At 41.6% G+C, this 8,172-nt stretch overlaps 1 protein-coding gene across 2 annotated transcripts in view; it reads left to right on the top strand.

Moving 5' to 3' along the window:
• The first annotated feature begins 1,287 nt into the window (after nucleotides 1–1,287).
• The window catches only part of ergic2 (ERGIC and golgi 2), a 53,703-nt gene continuing 46,818 nt past the window's right edge, over nucleotides 1,288–8,172 (top strand). Inside the window, exon 1 of one of the 2 annotated variants that reach the window (XM_052030317.1) lies at nucleotides 1,288–1,591. The gene's annotated coding sequence lies outside the window, so the exon portion shown is untranslated. The remainder of the gene's footprint in view (nucleotides 1,592–8,172) is intronic. The other variant, XM_052030318.1, reaches the window with a different exon arrangement.

Here is an 8,172-nt window from a genome sequence, read left to right as displayed (position 1 = left end):
TGAGTCCTTGAAAGTTAGTTGGCATTGCAGGGTTCAAGATAATTTACTTAAATCCATGCTCCTTTTCCTGTGTTTTGTTTTCTGCTTGCTCAAATATCTGCAAACACTTTTTGGGCAGTCCTCACTAGAGTGAAGAACAAATGCCATATCATGACCAAAAACTGCAAAATCTGGGCCATTGATTCCTGTTAGTCTGCTTAAAATCACAGTGCAGTAAGGTTGATATCACCAATGCCTTTTCCTCTTTCTAGGTTTCGTATCTCATATCTCCTCCCTTCACTCAGGCTGCCTACTTCCATATGGTGTCCACCTTTTGTGGTATCATCTGCCTCCACAGTCCATCTGCTCTGCAAACTTTAAACTTCCTTTAGGTTGCTTCTTAAAACCTAGTTCTTTGGCCAAATTTTGGCCACTTCTTGTCCAGCTCAGTGTTTATTTGCATCGAACAGCCATTTTGCCTAGGACATTTTCACTATGCCTAAAGCCCAACATAAACAGGACATTTTATTGTTCCTTTTAGCTTTATTTATTCCCCAGTTCCTAATGCATTCCCATTTAAATGGGAATAAAAAAACCTGCATATTTTGGAATTCTGAAACAAAGAAAACAGAAAATGTTGGAAACACTGAGCAGGTCAGGCAGCAGCTGTGGAAAGGAAAACAAGAGTTAATGTTTCAGGTTGGCGACGCTTCATCATAACTGGGATTGAGAAAAAAACAAGCAAGTTGCAGACAAAGTGAAAGAAAGAATGGACAGCATAAAGGGAATTTCAGTGACAAAAATACAGAAACCACCGAGGCACAAGGCAAAGGAGAGATGGGCATCCCACCGGAGAATAGAGAACCTTCAAGGCTGGCATTGCTGAAGAATAGCAATAGATTCAACAAAAAAAAACTGTAAAAGACTGCAGACGATAGTTTGTTTTCCTTCTTGTCTTTGCAATTTATATCAGATATTTGCCTTGTCCCCCTCTCCTTCTCTGCATCTCAAAACATCCAGTCCTGACGACCTGCGGAGGCATTGCCCTGATGCAGGGTGTCGACCCGAAAACGTCGACAGTCCCTTCCTCCCCCACAGACGCTGCTCGACCGCTGAGCCCCCCTCCGGCAGAGCGTTTGTTGCTCTTTCTCCACGGATATTGCCCGACCTGCTGAGTGTTTCCAGCGTTTTTCGCGTTGCATTCACCACCGCCGCCGCCGCCCGCTGAACAGTGAGCAACACGACGAACAGCTCGGATTGAAGCTGCGCCACCAGTGAAGTTCGGGCAGGAAATTACGTCTCCGGGAGGTGGGAGGGTAGAGGTCACTGTGTTTCTTCCCCCTCCCTCCTTGCTCAGCGACTCGGAGGCTTGGAACCGAAATGCTGTACATGGCGCGCATTGATAGGCTCTGCCCTTAGCCCATGAGAAGCAGAGCGAGGGTAGCGAGCTCGGGTAACGGACTGCCGCCACCGCCCACCTCCGTTGTTAACGGGCTGGGTGAGGGGTTCACACCGCACCGCATGAGCCGAAGGTGCCCGCCGGCCACTGGCACTGACCCAGAGCCACCGTCAGCCCAGGAGCCCGGCGGCCGGCAAGTGGCGACCGTTCGCAGTGAGTCACTCATTCTGTGCTTTACATCAGCAAACCTAGGTCCAGGTTACCTCCAAGGCAGAGGGTGGATGGGTGTAGGTTGTGGTGGAATAGGCAGCCGTCCAATTATTTGCATACACTTGCCTTTCGTATCATATTTAAATCATTTTTCTAACATTTCACTGACGGTGTTGACAACGCCAGGGGGTCATTGTAATTCTGATTCTCGTTTCGCGTGTTTCTTGAAACTGCAGCTTGACGAATACTTTGATTTTTAGGTTTTCTTAAACATTTTATGGTTTCCTCGCTGCAAAAGAGGAAGGACGTGTGTTTTATTTTGCTGGGAGTCATTGTGTAATCCTGTTATTTTTCTTTCTCTGTAAGAGCACATTGGTGCGTTCAAAGCAGTTCCGAAAACCAAGTGTAACTTATTTGGAGCGTCCAAATGGCTTGGCTCGCACTTTGCTCGTTTACTTATGTGAATTGGGCATTACTTGTAGATTGGGAGGAGGATTGGTGATTGTATCATAATCTGAAAATATGTTGTTTCCATGTACTTGTGCAATAGTTTCTTGAAGTTACAGATTGGAAAGATGTGATTCATGTTTTTCTAACCCCCGCCCCCCCATGACGTAAGGAGTAAATGCATTTTGGGGTGTAGTTCTGCAGATCAGAGTTTGAAATGACTTGATATACAGAAAAAATTAAAACAAACCTAATATCCTTGTTACCAGTTTCATCACCTCACCTGGCCACGTCTCAGGCTTAACCAGGTGTTTGTCTCCCAGCAGATCTTACAACTACTGCATTTACTCTTGCATTGCCAATCTGTGGTTCATTGCCAAACTGGCCCATTGCTAACCTCACATCATTAACCTTGTTCCCTGTTTCTTTCTGAACTTGATTCTGTTTTCCCATGACTTTGGTCTTTCTTGTATTACTTTGACTCTTGGTACTCCAAATGCCTGCATAATTTTGTCTCAGTATCTGTCGGGTTATACCTCCTATCAAGTGATTTGAGATGTTTTCTTCTGTTAGAGGCATTATAAAATTGCAAGTTGTTGATTAAGGAATAATTACTGGTCAGAGTATAGGACAAACTACTTGGGGGTGGGTGGGTGGGTGGGGGGGGGGAAGTACTGTCATTCCTCTACCTGTTTTGTAAGTAAACTGAGTTTTAGTGTTTGCTCTGGAAGAGAAACTGGATATACTCGGTTTGTAAGGAAGTATCTGTGGAAAGAGTTAATGTTTCAAACTGAAGAGCCTTCATTGAAATTGGGAATGTGAGTAAATGAGTTAGTTTTAAGTAGCTGAGAGGGTGGAGAAGGGGTGAATAGGATAAAGTGAATATCTCTAAGGTGAAGCAAGGATTGTCCAGGTGATTCAAATGTTTATGAAGCTAGTTAATGGATTAATGAGGGCACTTAGAGGGAGAAAATGAAGTGATGTGTTATACCTGTGAAATGCAGATCAGAGCTGTTGGAGAACAGAGAGACCTTGGGGTACAGGTACATAGTTCCCTGAAAGTGGGCACACAGGTAGAGAGAGTGGTGAAGGCAAGCATGCCAAATGCTTTCCTCATCAGTCAAGGGGCACTGAATACAGGAGATAGGATGTCATCTTCCAACTGTACCAGTCATTTATAAGACCACGCTTGGAGTATTGTGCTTAGTTCTGGTCATCCAGCTATAGGAAGGATGTCATTTAGCTGGAAAGAGTGCAGAAAAGATTCACAAGGTTGTCATTGGGATTGGAGGGCTTGAGTTATAAGGAGAGGCTGGAATGGCTGGGACTATTTTTCCCTGAAGTGCCGGAGGCTGAGGGGTGATCTTATGGAGATGTATAAAATTATGAGGGGCATAGATAAGGTGGATGGTCCCAGACTCCCCGACCCTAGGAAAAAGACTAAAACTAGAGAACATAGATTTAAAAAGGGGCTGAGGGGCAATGTTTTCACACAGGGTGATGGATATAAGGAACAAGCTGCAGAGGCTCGTATGTTTACAATATTTAAAAGACATTTGGACAGATACATGGATAGAAAAGGTTTAGAGGGATATGGCCCAAACACAGGCACATAACACTAGCTCAGATAAACATCCTGGACGAGTTGGGCTGAAGGGCCTGTTTCCATGCTGTACAACTTTATGATTTTATGAAACCTGAAACCATAGACCATGAGATATAGAAGCAGAATTGGGCCATTTGGCCCATTGAGTTGCTGTGCCATTCAATAAGGGCTGATTTTTTTTTAAAACCCCATTCTCCCGCCTTCTCCCCGTAACCCTCAACTCCTTAACCAATCTCTGCCTTAAATACACCCAATGACTTGGCCTCCACAACCTTCCATGGCAACAAATTCCACAGATTCACTACCCTCTGGCTAAAGAAATTCCTCCTCATCTCAGTTTTAAAGGGATGTCTCTTTATTCTGAGGCTTTGCTCTCGGATCCTAGACTCTTCTACTAATGGAAACATCCTCCCCATCCAGGCCTTTCAGTGTCGGTAGGTTTCAATGAGATCCCCCTCTTATCCTTCTGAACTCCATCGAGTACAGGCCCTGAGCCATCAAACGCTCCTCATACATTAAGCCTTTCATTCCTGGAATCATACTTGTAAACGATGTGGATTCTTTCTAGTGCCAGCACTTCTTTCCTTGGATACGGAGGCCCAAAATTGTTCTCAATATTCCAAATGCGGCCTGGCCAATGCCTTATAAAGCCTCAGCAGTACATTCTTGCTTTTATATTGTAGTCCTCTAACCAGAAAGCTAATGTTGGAAATGTTCAACAGATTGAACAGCTTTTTTTAGTTACAGATGGCTAAATGTACAGCTTACTTGGCCAGTTCTGTTATAAATGGGAAAAATGAGGAACCTGAAATTATTGAATTCAATTTCGTCCCAGGTACCGCAGTGTCTTGATGAAAGACGAAGTCCTATTTATCAAGCTTGCATTGGGCTTTGTTGGAATGACCATGTGCTTTCCTATATTAAATTCCATTTACCAAGTTTTTACCTACTCTCTCAACCTATCTATATTCTTCTGCACAATCCAAGTTGTGTACAAGGAATCCCAGTTAATACAGTAAATAATTGAGGGCCAAGGATTGATCCTTGGGGCACTCCACTAATTGGTCTGTCCAGTCTGAGAAAGACCTATTGCTTCTGACTCTGTATTTGTGGTAACCAGTCTTCAATCCACATTAACACACTTCCCCCACTACTGTGAGCTGTTATCATTCTCGTCTATCCTTTTGTGGCAACCTTATTAAATGCCTTCTGGAAATCTAAACACACTACATCTATGCGTGCCCTTCTATTGATTCTGCAAATTTGTCAAACATGATATTCCTTTTATAAAGTCATGTTGACTTGGCTTGATTGCTTGAAGCTTTTTCAAAATGACAAGCTATGTATTCTTTGATCATAGGCTCCAACATCTTCCCAACAATGGGCATTATACTAAATGGCCAAAAATCTCCCACTTTCTGTTTCCCTCCTTTGAGCAAGGATGTGACATTAGCAGTTTAAATTTCTGGTACACTGCTGGAGCTAGTGAGTTTTGAAAAACTTCAATCAATTGCACTACTATCTCTGAAGTCACTTCCTGTAAAACCCTTGAATGCAAGCCATCGGGTCCTGGTAACTTGTCTGTAACTAATCCAATTAATTTTTCCAATGGAGACTGTTAGGCATTCTTCCCTCCTATTTGAAAGCAGCCCTCTGTTGGGATGTTTGCATTGCCTTCCACTGCATAGATTGATGCAAGGTATTGGTTTAAATTTCTTGTTTCCAGTTATAAATTCACCATTCTGACATACAGCCTTTTTTCAGAAGCTCTTGCTGTTTGTGTTGACATTACTTGCCAGATTACTCTATCAACTTTCTCCCACTTTATTAGCTTTGTTGGTTCTTGAAAAATTCTCACTCCTCTGGTCAACCACTTTTGCCACTTTGTATGCTTTACTTTTTGTTTTAATATTTTCTGTGATTCTTTTTTGTTAATCATGGATGGTTCATCTTTCTTAGTAAGTCCCTCTTTTTGATTGGGATAAATTTCTGCTGAGTTTTATGAAATAGCTCCTTAAATATCTATTGCTATTCATCTACCAACCTTTCCTTTAGCCTGTTTTCCCAGCCCACTCTAGACAACTTATTTCATATCTTTGTAATTTCTTGAGGGTACTGGTTTTGGCCTTAAATAGAATTCTACAATGTTGTGATCACTAGTTTATCCTTAACTAAAAGATATCTTGTTAATCCCACCTCATTATACATGACAAAATCTAAAATGGCCTGTTCCCAGGTGTTATATTGCTCTAATAAATAATCCCTGATGAATTCCACAGATTCCTTTTCCTTGGTATCTTTGCTAGTCCAATCAAATGGCAGATTAAAGTTGCCCATAATAACAGTTCCCTTCTTGCACACCTTCAATACTTCTGCATTTAAGCCTTTTCCTACTATGAGGTAGCACTTTGGGGCCTGTGGACCACTCCCCCATCCATGTCTTCTTTCCTTCTTTCCCCATTCCTCTTACTCTACCCAAACTGATTCCACATCATAATTTACCACACTTGTATTACTACTCACCACTGCACTGATACCCTCCTTGATTAACTCTTCTTTTCCTTGTGTTTTAGACCATCTAAATTCTTAGTCTTGGTCACTCTGCAACCATTTCTCTTGTAACAGCTATTAAATCAGATTCATTTATACTGTCAATTTGTCTGTCTTGTTACAAATATTCTGTGCATTAAGGTAAAGTGCTGCAAACTTTGACTTTCTACAATTATTACTCTGGTTCCAATTTTTGTCATGCACTTTTGCTTATATTTTCCGTCCCTTTTGAGTCATGCTTTGATTTTCATTCATCTCTTCATTACCCTATGCTATTGCTCTGTCACTTCTTTTTGATTTATTCAACTTCCTGTCATTTGAAACCATTCCCCAATTAGTTTAAAGCTCCATCTTGGTTAAGCTATTTGCCAGTACAGTGGTCCTAGTGTGTTTCAAGTGAACACTGTCCTAACAGAACAGCTCTTTCCTGCAGTGCTGATGCTGTTTCTCCCATATCATGAGCCACGTGTTTATTCCTCTTATTTACCCTCTGCTTTTCAATTTTGCCCCAAGCTGCTCATTATCCCTTGGCAAGACCTTCTGCCTTGTCTATAGTGTAGATGAATTTTGTTTTTAAAATCTGTGTTTCATTTGTGTCTTGCCTCTCATGCTTTGTATTTTATTGTATTTTCTTGTACTTTCCACCTTTTTGTCTCTTAAATGGTTTTGTGAATTTGTCCTATTGTCTACTTGTAGTGCAGGCATTTTTTTTGTTTGTTCTTGAACACTGAGCACAATTAAGAGTGGTAAGTCTTTAAGCCAGAGGTTAGAGAGCAGCAATGCTGAATATAAATGATAAAAGTGGACATCAAGTCACCACTTTGAGCAGTGTTTCGTGCTAAATCATTCGACAATGTCAAGTTTATTATCTTACGGATAAGTACCTGTATGCACAGTTGTAATGAAAATCTTACTTGCAGCAGCATCACAGGCACACAGCATCATATATACAGCATTCACAAGAAAAGCATAAATACAGAATTTTTACAAGAAAGAACACAATTAGAACAAAAACATCCATTTTAGTGGAAAGTGATCATAGTGTTGCTAAACTCTAGTGATTAGGGTTGTGCCAGTTGGTTCAAGAACCCAATGGTTTAATGGGAAGTAGCTGTTATTGAACCTGGTGGTGGTGTGGAACTTTGGGCTTCTGTACCTCTTGCCCGATGGTAGCTGCAAGAAGATTGCAAGGCGTGGGTGGTGGGGATCTTTGATGATGGATGTTGCCTTCATGAGGCATTGCCTCCTGTAGATACTACCAGTGGTGGTGTCCATGATGTATTGGGCAGAGTCCACTACTCTCTGCAGCTTATTATGTTCCTGTGCATTTGAATTGCCATACCAGACCACAATGCAACCAGTCAGGGCATTTTCAACAGTATAGATCTGTAGAAGCAGCATAAGCAAAAACTGCCACTGAATGGGAGTCAACAGAAATAGCTGCTAAAGTGGACAAAGAGAATTAACATTGAATAAGAGACTGAAATAACTTTAGCCAGGGATCCAGCTTAGAAACAGTGGGGAATGATGAAGCAGTTAAAGTAGACAAAGGAGTTCAGAGCATGTTATTTTTAAAAGGGAGTAATAGAGACATTTATGAAATACCAAATAAATGTTTTTTGTGCAGATGTCCTCGTGTTTTATCCAATGTATGACTGAGGTGCTGCACTGTCTGACAGACTAGCCCTGAGGCTCCACCTGTCCACTTGGGTGAATGTATAAGGCCCATGACACCTGTTTATTTCTAAAAATATATTTTCTTCATGAAATATACAGTGGCATGCAAAAGTTTGGGCACCCCTGGTCAAAATTTCTGTTACTGTGAATAGTTAGGTGAGTGGAAAGATGAACTGATCTCAAAGTCATAAAGTTAAAGATGAAACATTCTTTTCAACATCTTAAGCAAGATTAGTGTATTAATTTTGTTACTAAGTACTGACCATGCAGGGTGCCCAAACTTTTGCTTCGGGCCCTTTTCCTT

Source organism: Pristis pectinata, chromosome 15 (assembly GCF_009764475.1).
Source record: "Pristis pectinata isolate sPriPec2 chromosome 15, sPriPec2.1.pri, whole genome shotgun sequence".
Classification (NCBI taxonomy): Eukaryota; Metazoa; Chordata; class Chondrichthyes; order Rhinopristiformes; family Pristidae; genus Pristis; species Pristis pectinata.
This window is presented reverse-complemented; position numbering and strand designations above follow the sequence as displayed.